Source organism: Miscanthus floridulus, chromosome 15 (assembly GCF_019320115.1).
Source record: "Miscanthus floridulus cultivar M001 chromosome 15, ASM1932011v1, whole genome shotgun sequence".
NCBI classification, from domain to species: domain Eukaryota; kingdom Viridiplantae; phylum Streptophyta; class Magnoliopsida; order Poales; family Poaceae; genus Miscanthus; species Miscanthus floridulus.
The window spans coordinates 70,490,729-70,504,211 of NC_089594.1; positions in this window are offsets into that span (position 1 = coordinate 70,490,729).

Genomic DNA, 13,483 nt, shown 5'->3' on the forward strand with positions numbered 1-13,483 from the left:
GGCAGAAACTCCAATTGTGTGCTCATCATCGCCATTACTACCCCAATCCATGGCCTCACACCTAGTGTTAAGCTTCATTCGCCCGCGTCATCCCATGCTAGTTTTTCACCAGGCGCCCCCATCGTATCCCGACCAGAGTCCAATGGGTTAGCTTCACCCGGCTGGCTCTACTACCCAAGTACTCCTCCGACTCAGCGTACCTCCGAAAGTCTTACCAGTCGATTCAGCCTTCACGGTGGAAACTCCATCTGCCACTACTCATCAGAGAAGCGCCGGGAATAGCAGCAAACCTCCCGCTAGCTATATATGTCTATGTAGCCCGTAGCCCGATGGCACGACCCGAAGCATGGTTTTTTGGCCCGGCCCAAGCACGGCACGGCCCGGTATTGTGCGGGCCCGGGCCAGCACGGCTCGATGCATAGGGCCGTGCCTGGGCCGCAACCCAGGCACGCGGGCTAGCACGGCACGACCCAACATATACCAGTTGGTGCGATGCGGCCCGATGACTTGGGCGGCCTGGTAAAAGTCCCCTGCGCGCCCTCATCCCTCTAACCCTAAATTTCATTCCCTTCCCTCCCCACCCCCCGCGCCACACTCGTGAACGCGAGCCGCGACTCGCGAGTCATCACCCGTGACTCCTTCCATTCTCTCGCGTGCCTGGTGCCCCGAACTCCGCCCCCGACTCCCCAAGCTCCTTCGCGCGGCGGCTCGTCGGCTCCTCGCTCTACTCCGCGCCTCCGCCTCCGCTCCTCGCTCCCTTCTTCGCGTTCCCCGTCCCGTGGATGGCGGCGACACTCCTTCGCATAGGCGGTGGCGCATGAAAGCGACAGCGCTTGGCCACGATGATGAGGTGTTGAGGCCTCGGTAGCTCCCTCCCACTCCCTTGCAAAGCAGCGACGGCGCTCCCCCACGCCTCACTCCTCCGCGACGCAACGGCAGCGCTACCCTAGGCCTCAGATCCTCTCTCCCTTCTTTCTGATGCGGGCCTCAGGCTGGCCCGGCCTGCTGGAGACGCCGTGTTTATCGGGCCGGAACGGCTCAAAAATCGGCCCGAGGGGCGATGCCTGGGCCGGCGGCAAGGCACGTAGCACGACCTCAGCACGGCCCGCGCGGCCCGACCCCTTCGGGCCATGGCTGGCATGGGCCCATGCCGGGCGAGGCCGGCCTGTTGGCCATCTATACCGCCAGCATTTCACGGAGAAGTGCTGGAAATAGCCCCCAACACTCTCCACCTCCACATCGAATAGATACCCAATCGGTGAGTATCCCCGAGCCCTCTGTTTGTTTTAGATGGCGCTAGCGCCCGGACGATGTGCTTGGCCAGCACGCCCCCGCCCGAGCCTACATTTCGCACTCCCACGCGGGGCCTGCGTCGCCTGGACGATGCCCGTGTCGCCAAACCGTGAGAAGGGACTGCTCATGCCCCCTCCACTTCTCACGCGCATTGCAACATCCACATGAAACACTAGCAACATACATCCAAAATAGCTGAAACACTTGCAACATATGTCAGAAACACTTGCAAAACACCAGAAAAAACTTGAAAACATGTGTGCAGTCATTGCTAGCATCAAGATGAAACACCAACTTACGTATGAAAAACACCTGAAACACTTGCGTATATATGCAACATCCCAATCTAGTTTTGCAACATCGAAATGAAAAACTTGTAACATATGTATGAGACAAATGAAATATTTGGAACATACACTTGAAACATTCGTGTATTGCCCATTGCAATATGTGCCACATCCCGATCTACTTTTGAAACATCAATATAAAACACTTGCAACATACCTCTGAAACGTTTAAAACACTTTAAACATACGCTTGCAACATGCGCTTTTCGCACAATGTCACCTTGCTCACCACTACACAAACTTTTTCCAGGCGGGCAAAAGAGGTTTTCCGAGGTAGGCAACCCATCCACGTCGATGTAAAGGCCGGTGTAAATCACAGTTAACGCAGGCGGTCCTGATGCCCGCCTGCGTTAATCAATTTTAAAAAATAAAAAAATAGCATAGGCCCGATGAGCCCATACGGGCCCACCGTCGAGCCCAACCAAGCCTGAGCCATCCTGGATCCGCAACCACTGCCATCGTCGCCGTGCCCATGCCTTCTTGATGGATCTGGGCACTCCTCAACGGATCTGAGACCCCGCTCGCCGGATTTAGGCCATGGCCGCCGGCTCTGCCCGCGTGCCACCGTGGATCTAAGCTCCGGATAGGAAGAGAAGCCACGCGAGGGAGGGAGGCTACGCCACGCCACGCCATGGATTTGGGCGCTTCAAGAGGATGGGAGGCCATGCCACATCGCCGCTGTGGATCTGAGCACCAGCGAGGGAGGAAGGACGTGCCATGCCACCTCGCCAGTGCCACCGCTAGTCCATGAGCTGGCACATGCCGCCGTCGCGATCGGATCTGGCCGGGGGAGGAGGCTACGTCCCCGGCGTCACCACCTGGGTAGCGTCGCCACCGGGAGAGCCCCCGAGCATGCGCCCGCTGCTAGGGTGTAGGTCGGCGCCGAGAGAGCCCGCTTTCGCCCACTTGCTCCTTTAGCAGAGAGAGAGAGAGAGAGAGTGAGAGTGAGAGAGGAGAGATAGCAACTGGAGCTGAGAGAAAGAGAGAGACAATTGAGAGAGAGATGGGATGAGGCCTCCTAACCCTAACTCAGCAACATATACATAACATGGCTAACGGGCCTTCTGGGTTTATTTGGTCCTCGGGCCAATTTTCCGAGACGGTTAGGAAAATTACCGCCTCCAAAAATCAATTTATGGAGGCGCATGTCTTAATACGACCGCCTCCGAAAATGGACCATTTTTGGAGGCGGTTGTCTTAAGATGCCCGCCTCCGTCAGGAGGCGGTTATTTTTTGACCGCCTCTGTAAATCGATTTTACGAGGTGGGCAAACGTGACCGCCTCCGTAAATGAAAATGACTGCCTCCGTTAATCGCCCGTCATTTTCCAAGGTGGTTGTATTTTGTGACCGTCTCGGTTAATGTTTGGGCACCGCCTCACAAAATCATTTTTCTAGAAGTGGCTGCTGGGACGAATGGAGGCTCGTCGTTATAGAGCTCAACGAATGGAGGCGCGAGAAACTCATCGGTGGGGTGGCGTCACACGAAGCTCCTCCCCTCGCCTGCTGGAGGATCCAGTAAGGCAGCATGGGCGTGACGCCAGAGACGAGGAGCCACATGGTACCGTACCCGAGGAGGCATGCGCCGGCACCGATGAGGAGCAACGCGGGGTGGAGCCGGTTGTAGAGCACCCCAGGAGTAGGCCAAGGTTCTCGCCGATGTGGCAGGTGACTCTGAGCAGCGCGGGGCGGCTCTAGTCGTGAAACCTTGAGCGTGTGTGAGTAGAGCGCGAATGTGGAGCTGGCACCGCCTGCGACCTGCACCCACACAGCCACCCCAACCCTAGCCACGACGGTTGGCTCCCTGTCTCCTGCCGTAGGATCTCGCTTGCGGAGGGGACAGTCAGAGTAGCATGCGCGATGTACTGTTCAGTTCGTATTGCGAGGCTATGAGGGAGGAGCGGTGCATGATGGAGGCAGAGCCACGTATGTGCATTTGCCATTGTCGACGAAATATGGTCGGCAGTCTACCTAGGGGTATGCCCAAGGTAGTAGATTGTCGGCAGACAAATGCGCAAGCCACAAACAAGATGGTGACGTAAGACAGACACGAGGTTTTATCCAGGTTCGGCCACCGCGAAGGCGTAATACCTACGTCCTGCGTCTGATTGTATTGCTGTATGTCAATGTGAGATGTTTTTTAGAGGAGTCCCCTGCCCGCCTTATATAGTCCGGGGGGCAGGGTTACAGATCTAGAAACTAATCCTAGCCAGTTACAATTGCCATAGGTGGCCGGATAAGGATTCCTATTCTAACCGACCAGGATCTTGCTTGATCTCCAAATCTGCCTTGATTCCTTGCGCGGGATTCCGAACAGGTTGGCCTGGCCGCGCGTCATCTTCTAGTGGACCGGACCCCCTGATCCGGGCCGGCCCAAGCCTAGCCGTAAGGGTATAGGGGTTAATACCCCCACAGCTAGTCCCCGAGCACCATGTATTATGCTGTGACATGCCGTTCGATCTCCTTCGACTAACGCGATCCGTCTTCATGTTATCTCCAACTGATTGAAACATTGACCAATCGAATGAGCCAGCATTCTGGTCAGAACAGAGAGCAGTAGACCACGATTATAGCCGAAGATTCTGGTTGTCCGAAGAATGAACGGTGCTCTTAAAGAAAAAAAGAAAAAGATTTCTTTCGTTATCAAGTGTGCCCACTTGTATTTCTAAAAAGAAATGTAAGTGACCCTTGGACAATAGTAATTCTGGCAATCAGTCAAAGCGTAGGGGTCGATAAAATAAACACATTCACCGCAAGGTGAAGTGTGCCCACTTAGTCCCCGAGCCTGGTAGTAGGTGACGTAGGCACGTGGTGCCAGGGTCTAAAAAGAATTTCCACTGAAGTTAAGAATCCAATCGTTGTACAAGCAATACGAGATGCACCGACAGGTGCATCGTACCGATGTAGTCCCCGAGCTTGCTGGAAGGTGAAGTATAAGCCTTGTAGCAAGGTCCAAATAAATGCCTCTCGACTGTATGTGAGTACAAATCACATGTAGCCGAGGAGAGCGGTCTCCGAGCAGTGGTCGGAGCAGTCCCCGAGCACGGTAGTGGTCTGAAAAGTCCTCTAGTACGATAGTGGTCTGGACAGTCCCCGAGCACGGTAGTGGTCTAGGTAGTCCCCGAGCACGATAGTGGTCTAGACCATCCCTAAGCACGAGACGTGCGGCGAAGAACCAAATGCCACTTGTACTATTATTTGGTGTTTTTATTTATCTTCTTACTCTATCAAGTCCAATCTGACATGTCTGGTCAAAAAAGTAGACGGGTATAGCACGTCATACTGCCTTCTTGTCCTTTCAAGCAAACAGTCACTTGGCACCTGTAAGGAGGTGCGTCAGTGTGGGCCCTCTCACACTGGTAACGAAGAGGCGCATACACTGATAACGAAGAGGCGCATATATTGGCATAGATCTCGAGGTTGTGAAAACAACCGTCTGTGGCACGTGCGCACGTCTCCCAAGAATCTCGGGCAGACGAAACGGCGGAACTCTTGGTTATTTATAATATAGAATTGGTAAGTTACTTTTTACCAAACCCCATTACCATTCGCCGCCGCAGCCTTCTTCTTCCTCTTGCCAACCCTAATACCTCTGAAATCATCACCAATCACTCATCCACCGTATCCACTTTCATCAGCAAGGCCGGATTCATGGCGAAAAGTGACGCCTAGAAGAAAGCCGGAGTCATGGCGAAGGAGTGGTGGAAGTCAAGAAGCAACGAGCAGACCATCAAAGACCTCATCATCATGGGAGTACTCCACAACAAGGAACTCGCAGGATGGCGCGCGCCAGAGGGCGAGGGGTACCCCGATCCACAACCAGGTGAGATTGTGGTTTTCGAAGATTTCTTCAAGCGGGGTTTTGGGGTTCCAGTGCACCCTTTCCTTCAGGGGCTCTGTCTGTATTACGAGATTGGGATTTGCAATCTGCATCCCAACTCGATTCTTCTTATCTCCACCTTCATTCATCTTTGTGAAGCATATGGCGGCTTCTAGCCCCATTTCGACTTCTTTCGCCATCTTTTCTGTCTGCGGAAGAAAGGAAGCGGCGGCTCGAAGATAGCTGGAGGTGTGTACCTCAATCTTCATGACGGGATGAAGGCCCAGTATCTGCACTACCCTTGGAACACGTCGCTTGACGACTGGTACAAGAAGTGGTTCTACATCCGCGAAGAGCCGAACACGATCACACTGTGCGACGTGGGGTTCATTCTGGAGAAGAAGACCAGCTGGTCGGAGAAGCCCGAGCACCTAGAACAGATCCTAGAACTACTTAGGATGATCTCGTGGAAGAAACTTGACGGTTCGAGCGTGGTCGGGAACTTCATCAGCCGAAGGATCTAGCCCTGCTAGAGGAGGGTACATCCCGGCTACGAGTACCAAGGTAGCGCAGACCCAACGAGGACCAGGCAAGAGGCGCTTGACAAGATCGAAGTCAAAGCCAGAATTGGAGAGCTATTTAACTTAGCTGATCCAAATTATGTCAGATTGAGCGACATCGAGCACGCTTTCAAGCTCGCCCGACCTCCCCCAAAGGTAAATCATTCTGCCTTGTACCCGTAGTTTTATGTTGTAACAGAAACTTACTGTGTTATCTCCTTTGTGTTTCCCAGATTAATGGTCGGGATAGAGCAACAGTGTTCGTATCGCCACCCCCTGGTGTAGATTGGCCACAAGTTGCCGGCCCAACCACCCAGACCAGCGCCGGGATCGAAGGCGTCGACTGGGCCGTTGAAAGGTCCTAATATGGCTAGAGGGGGGGTGAATAGCCTATTTAAAATTCTACAAATCAACTAGAGCAATTTGATTAGTATGACAAATAGCGTAATGCAAACTTGCTCTAGCTCTACAAGGGTTGCAAGCCACCTATCCAACAATCCTAGTTGCAATGATTACTTAGGCACACAACTTCCACAGTAATTACTCACTAAGAGCTCTCAATCTTGCTACTCTAAAGAGCTCAACTAGATGAATGTAAATAATAAAGCAAGCTCTCAATTCTAATTACACTAAAGAGCTTGTATCAACTAGTTTGCAAGAATGTAAATAAGTGAGTAAGGTGATTATACCGACATGTAGGGGATGAACCAATCACAAGAAGAATATATAACCAATCACCGGGAGAATGCCAAAGACAAGAGACAATTGATTTTCTCCCGAGGTTCACGTGCTTGCCAATACGCTACGTCCCCGTTGTGTCGACCAACACTTGGTGGTTTGGCGGCTAAGAGGTGTTTCACAAACCTCGTCCACACGATAGGACACCGCAAGAACCGACCCACAAGTGAGGTAACTCAATGACACGAGCAATTTACTAGAGTTACCTTTCAGCACTCCGCCGGGGAAGGTACAACTCCCCTCACAATCACCGAAGGCGGCCACGAACAATCACCAACTCGTGCCGATCCTTCACCGCTGCTCCAACCGTCTAGGTGGTGGCAACCACCAAGAGTAACAAGCGAAATCCGCAGCGCAACACGAATACCAAGTGCCTCTAGATGCAATCACTCAAGCAATGCACTTGGATTCTCTCCCAATCTCACAAAGATGATGAATCAATGATGGAGATGAGTGGGAGGGATTTGGCTAAGCTCACAAGGTTGCTATGTCAATGAAAATGTGCAAGTCTCCTCCCTTGAGCCGGCCATGGGGCTATAAATAGAGCCCCTATCAAATAGAGCCATTGTACCCCTTCACTGGGCAAAACACGCTCTGACCGGACGCTCCGGTCATACCGACCGGACGCTCCGGTCATACCGACCGGACGCTGGCCCTCAGCGTCCGGTCGCCCGATGGACGCCATGCGTCACCAGCTTCAAACGCTGTTCGTCAGATTTCAACGGCTACGAAGCTGACCGGACGCTCTGGTCAAAACTAACCGGACGCTGAAGCCCCAGCGTCCGGTCGTTTCCAGTAAGCTCCCCGAGGCATGTTTTTTCGACCGGACGCGTCCGGTCCACCTTGACCGGACGCAGACCAGCGTCCGGTGCTCAACCCTAGCCACTGTGCCGTCTGACAGCTCGACCGGACGCAGCCTTTCAGCATCCGGTCGCTGAGTGACCCAATGTCCGGTCAGTAGACCGACGCCAGCATCATTTCGACCAACTCCATTTCAACTCTAACTTCTTCACCCTTGCTCAAATGTGCCAACCACCAAGAATTTTGCATCCGGCGCAATAGAAAATAGACATTTCATTTTCCCGAAAGCGCCGAATCCCGCCGAGCTTGCTCGACGGGAGGGAGAGAGGGACCCAAACCCATCTCAACCCTGCAAACACCTTGTGCAAATGTGTTAGCATATTTTCACAAATATTATCAAGGGTGTTAGCACTCCACTAGATCCTAAATGCATATGCAATGAGTTAGAGCATCTAGTGGCACTTTGATAACCGCATTCTGATACGAGTTTCACTCCTCTTAATAGTATGGCTATCTATCCTAAATGTGATCACACTCACTAAGTGTCTTGATCACTAAAACAAAATGGCTCCTATATTTTATACCTTTGCCTTGAGCCTTTTGTTTTTCTCTTTCTTCTTTTCCAAGTTCAAGCATTTGATCATCACCATGCTATCACCATTGTCATGATCTTCGTCATTGCTTCATCACTTGGAGTAGTGCTACCTATCTCATAATCACTTTGATAAACTAGGTTAGCACTTAGGGTTTCATCAATTAACCAAAACCAAACTAGAGCTTTCAGCCGTGCTTGGAGTTGGGGAGGAGGCAGCAGCCAAAGCTGCTGGTAAGCGGCCGGCGGCCAGCAAGCGTCGTTAGGCAATCTTTACACTGTCGGACGATGACACAGAGGATGCAGACATCTTTCAACTCGTCCCTCGAAACAGGAGGAGGCAACTGGAGTCGACGGAGCAAGGTGGCTCCTCCGTGCTGGTGGGACCCACATCGTCGACCACTGCAGCGCGGAGGACAAGCGGCGAAGGGGTCGAGCACCAAGCCCCGGCATCAGTGCTAGATGTAGAGGGAGACCAGGTGTTACCCGCACAGCACGTGGAGCAAGCACGACCGAAGAGGGGTGCCTTTGCCACATCATTCCGCGCTTCCAACATGTAAGTATTTGTAACTTTGTTGTAAGCTTGCAATTTTTATTGACTATGGTTGCCTTCTGAACTTATCTTGGATGTACTAGGTCGGCGTCCACCGAAAATCCAGATCAACTAGCCGGGAGCAGCATGGCCCCGGTAGCAATTGCAGAGAAGACTGCGCAACAGCCGTCCATGGAGGTACACATAGCAGAAAATCCATCGGAGCCTCAGCCCACCAGCAGTCAGACAACAGTCCCCGAGCAGGGGGTCGAGGGAAGAGCCGAGCCAAGCACAAGTGCTCCGAGTACTAACCCTGCTGAAGGCGATACCTCAGCACCAAGGGTAACGGGTCAGGCCGAGGAGCAGCGGACGGAGGCGAGAGCACAGAGCACGTTTGTCGATGCTGTAGCCTGTGGGAAGGCCATAGTGATCGCAGAAGCTGCTAGCTCTGGACCAGCACCGATACCCGAAGAAGAGGCCAAAGAGGACGAAGTAGAAGAGGTCCTGGGCCGTCCACAGGACAGATGATAGCATGTATATGTGTCGCGCTGGCGGAATGACCAATGGGTTGTTCATGAGGAAATCCCAGAGGTCGAGGAGACCATGAAAGTTGAATGGGCGGCGAAACGACTAGTGACGGAAGTCCAGGTATGCTTTGCGTGACCACCTGATCTTGCTATCCAGTCAAACTGTCTTACTTAGCTTTTTACATGCAGGACTTAATGAAGACTGCAAGGTACCGAAAGAAGTGCTTCGACCAGATTGAAGGGATCACAGCAAGCAATAAGGAACTGGCGGCCGAAGTGGAACGCTTGCGCCACCAACTTGAAGCCGCCAACCATGAGAGGATGGAGCAAGAGGCGCAGAACCAGAACCTGGTCATCCAGCTCAGTAACAAAGAGCAGGAAAGAACAAGTAAGTAGTTACTTTATCACAATGATTGCATGACAAATGTTGTTGCGTTGTTGGTAGTAACAGCCGTAATGCAGGCTTAGAAGCCGAAGTAGTCCGTCTCCGAGAGGAGAAAAACCGTGCGGTCGTAGAGTGTGATCGCCTGAAGGAGGACAACAAGAAACTAGCGCACGACCAGTCGCATCTCCGAGACCACACGACCAAGATGAAAGAGGAACTAAAAAGTAAGTGTTCCAGACCCCCTTGCTCACTTTTGTTGCCCACCTTATCTTGTCGTGGTATGACGTTTTAATGTCTTGTGCGGTTTGCAGTTTTAAAAGTCAATGCCAAGAAGCATCTGGAAGCCGTGATAAAAGAACATGACGGCTGGAAGGCGCAGTTCCAAGAGATCACCAAGGATCGGGATGCATGGAAGAAACGGTGCCAGGAAGTGGCAACGGGCATTTTGCCAGTCCTCAACCTTATCGATCCAGCGCTTACAGAAGACGTGCCAAGGACGCCACAACTCGGACTGGTCGATAGATGCCGAAAGGCATGGGGATGGTTCCAAGAGTTTGGGAAGGAGGCGGGTGAGTACACAGGTGCACATGTACTAAGCATGGTGCGTGCTCACTACCCCTTGATCGATCTCAAATGCCTAGAGGCTGGATACCCGAAGGAGGTAGATCCAGACAAGGCTGAGGAGCTTCGGATGACCCAGCTGGACTTGTCGGCAAAAATAATTGGCAAGATTAACCTGTGTGGAGGCGGGACAACACCTGCACAGGGTACGCCATCAACAAGTCAGCTAGAAGCGCCATCAGTTTTAAGCCAACCGGCGAAGCCTGTGGTCTCGACCAGCCAGGCATCAGCGGGGCCATCTTCTTTAGCTCGACCAGTACAAGAGTCCTCGAGACTCGAGCACGATGTCAGGACCAGCGAGCAGCAGGTGCCGCATGCCCCGACCAGCCAATAGGATAGGCTATAGTTGTAGAAGAAGATGTAGTTGTGTTATTGTAAACTTAGACCTTTTCAGGTAAGCTTGTAATAACGTAACTGTATATCATCATAAGCTTGTTTGTTTTGTAGAAAACGTATTTAAGCTTGGATCTCTTGTTGGTGTAACTAAGTGAGAACATGTTAGCGTTCTGTTTAGTTGTACCAGTTTAGTCGACACGTCATCCTGACAGGTTTGTATGGCCCTGGTTTACCCTGTGGTCGGAGTGTGAGGAGCGTAGCCTGTGCACACGTAGACGCAGACAAGTCAAACCAGAGGGGACCTGCCGATCACCCGTAGCATAGAGAGCAGATCCCATGCACGCGTTGGGAGGAACCGGAGACAGGGCCTGCTCCAAAAACCTAGGAAGGAATGGTGGTCGGCTTTGACTGGTTGAGTTAGAATAACCATAGACTTTGAAGTGACACATTAGAGTGGTCAGAGAAACCATAATAGCTTTATTAAATTGAAAGTACAAAAGGAGTACATATCTTAGTAGTTAAGCATAGAAACGCCTAAGCTTGTCGATGTGCCATGAGTTGGGTACGTCCGTACTGTCCAGGTGAGCTAACCTGTAAGACGTTGGTCATGTAACTTCCTTGATCATGAAGGGCCCTTCCCATGGAGTTGCGAGTTTGTGAACACCAGCCTGATTCGTCTTCCACTTCAGGACCAGGTCCCCGACCACGAAGAACCGCTCCTTAACGTTCTTGTTGTAGTACCTGCGCAAAACAGCAAGGTATTTGGCTGTACGTACGCAAGAATCAAGCCGCTTCTCTTCTGCACTATTCACTTCAAGCTCCCGCCGCTAGGGTGTAGGTCGGTGCCGAGAGAGCCCGCTTTTGCCCACTTGCTCCTTTAGCAGAGAGAGAGAGAGAGAGAGAGAGAGTGAGAGAGGAGAGATAGCAACTGGAGCTGAGAGAAAGAGAGAGACAATTGAGAGAGAGATGGGATGAGGCCTCCTAACCCTAACTCAGCAACATATACATAACATGGCTAACGGGCCTTCTGGGTTTATTTGGTCCTCGGGCCAATTTTCCGAGACGGTTAGGAAAATTACCGCCTCCAAAAATCAATTTATGGAGGCGCATGTCTTAATACGACCGCCTCTGAAAATGGACCATTTTTGGAGGCGGTTGTCTTAAGATGCCCGCCTCCGTCAGGAGGCGGTTATTTTTTGACCGCCTCTGTAAATCGATTTTACGAGGTGGGCAAACGTGACCGCCTCCGTAAATGAAAATGACTACCTCCGTTAATCGCCCGTCATTTTCCGAGGTGGTTGTATTTTGTGACCGTCTCGGTTAATGTTTGGGCACCGCCTCACAAAATCATTTTTGTAGAAGTGGCTGCTGGGACGAATGGAGGCTCGTCGTTATAGAGCTCAACGAATGGAGGCGCGAGAAACTCATCGGTGGGGTGGCGTCACACGAAGCTCCTCCCCTCGCCTGCTGGAGGATCCAGTAAGGCAGCATGGGCGTGACGCCGGAGACGAGGAGCCACATGGTACCGTACCCGAGGAGGCATGCGCCGGCACTGATGAGGAGCAACGCGGGGTGGAGCCGGTTGCAGAGCACCCCGGGAGCAGGCCAAGGTTCTCGCCGATGTGGCAGGTGACTCTGAGCAGCGCGGGGCGGCTCTGGTCGTGAAACCTTGAGCGCGTGCGAGTAGAGCGCGAATGTGGAGCTGGCGCCGCCCGCGACCTGCACCCACACAGCCACCCCCAACCCTAGCCACGACGGTTGGCTCCCTGCCTCCCCCCCGGGATCTCGCTTGCGGAGGGGACAGCCAGAGTAGCATGCGCGATGTACTGTTCAGTTCGTATTGCGAGGCTATGAGGGAGGAGCGGTGCATGATGGAGACAGAGCCACGTATGTGCATTTTCCATTGTCGACGAAATATGGTCGGCAGTCTACCTAGGGGTATGCCCAAGGTAGTAAAAGCTTGATTTCATCACTAAATTACTGTAGCAAAAGCTTGATTTCACCATTAAATCTTCATGCAAATCAACATCTCCATTGTTTTAGCCCCCCCTTATCCCGCATCGTGCATCCGCCACTGGCTGCTGAGAATGAGAATTAAAATAAAGAGTTGATCAATATAAATATATATTTAAAATTTAAAATTATAATATTTAAACCAAAATATTCGGATGTTGTTTCGGATTGTTGATTGGATATATCTGAGTTAAAATGTTGGATATTAGATATCCATCTTATACTCGTATATTGAATATCCAATATAAATATCTAAATTTGTATCTGATCTGATATTTGAAACCTCATTAGGATATCTGAGAGATTTGTTTTGATTGGTTAGAAAATATTATATCATTGCATCCTTAGGTGTGTGTTTGTTGTGGGCACGGGTGACCCGAGCGGGCATGGTCTGGGCACAAAATTGAACCCGTCATGGGTTATGGGTTTTTTAGTGGGTAAATTTTTATATTCATTGGCATGGGTTTGGGTTGACAAAACCCAACGGATTTGTACCCGTTGCCATCTCTAGTCACCACTGGGTACAGACATAATGGATAGTTTTCACCGTTAGATAGAGGCCCTAGTCTTAAACAAATCCTGGGTCCACCACTCTTCCTCCAACAGTGAAGGCCCTTTCCTTCGCCTCTTACTTTGTTATCCAAATCAGTTGTTCTTCTCGGTTCTATGTATCTTTCTGTTTAATTTGATTCCTTAATTTCTTGAGGATCCATTTGGTTCCTGTAGTTTGGTTAAGTTTAAGTTGAGCTTCGAGCCTGGTTAAGGTTGGTTTTGAATTCTATTTTTGTTTGAATTCCTGGCCTTGCTTGTTAATGATGAGGTTGTTGGAGAATATGATGAACCCAACAACCATAAATGACATTCTTTTACACAGTCGATCTCTGTAACATAGGTTCTACATACATAGCAGACAGCAAACT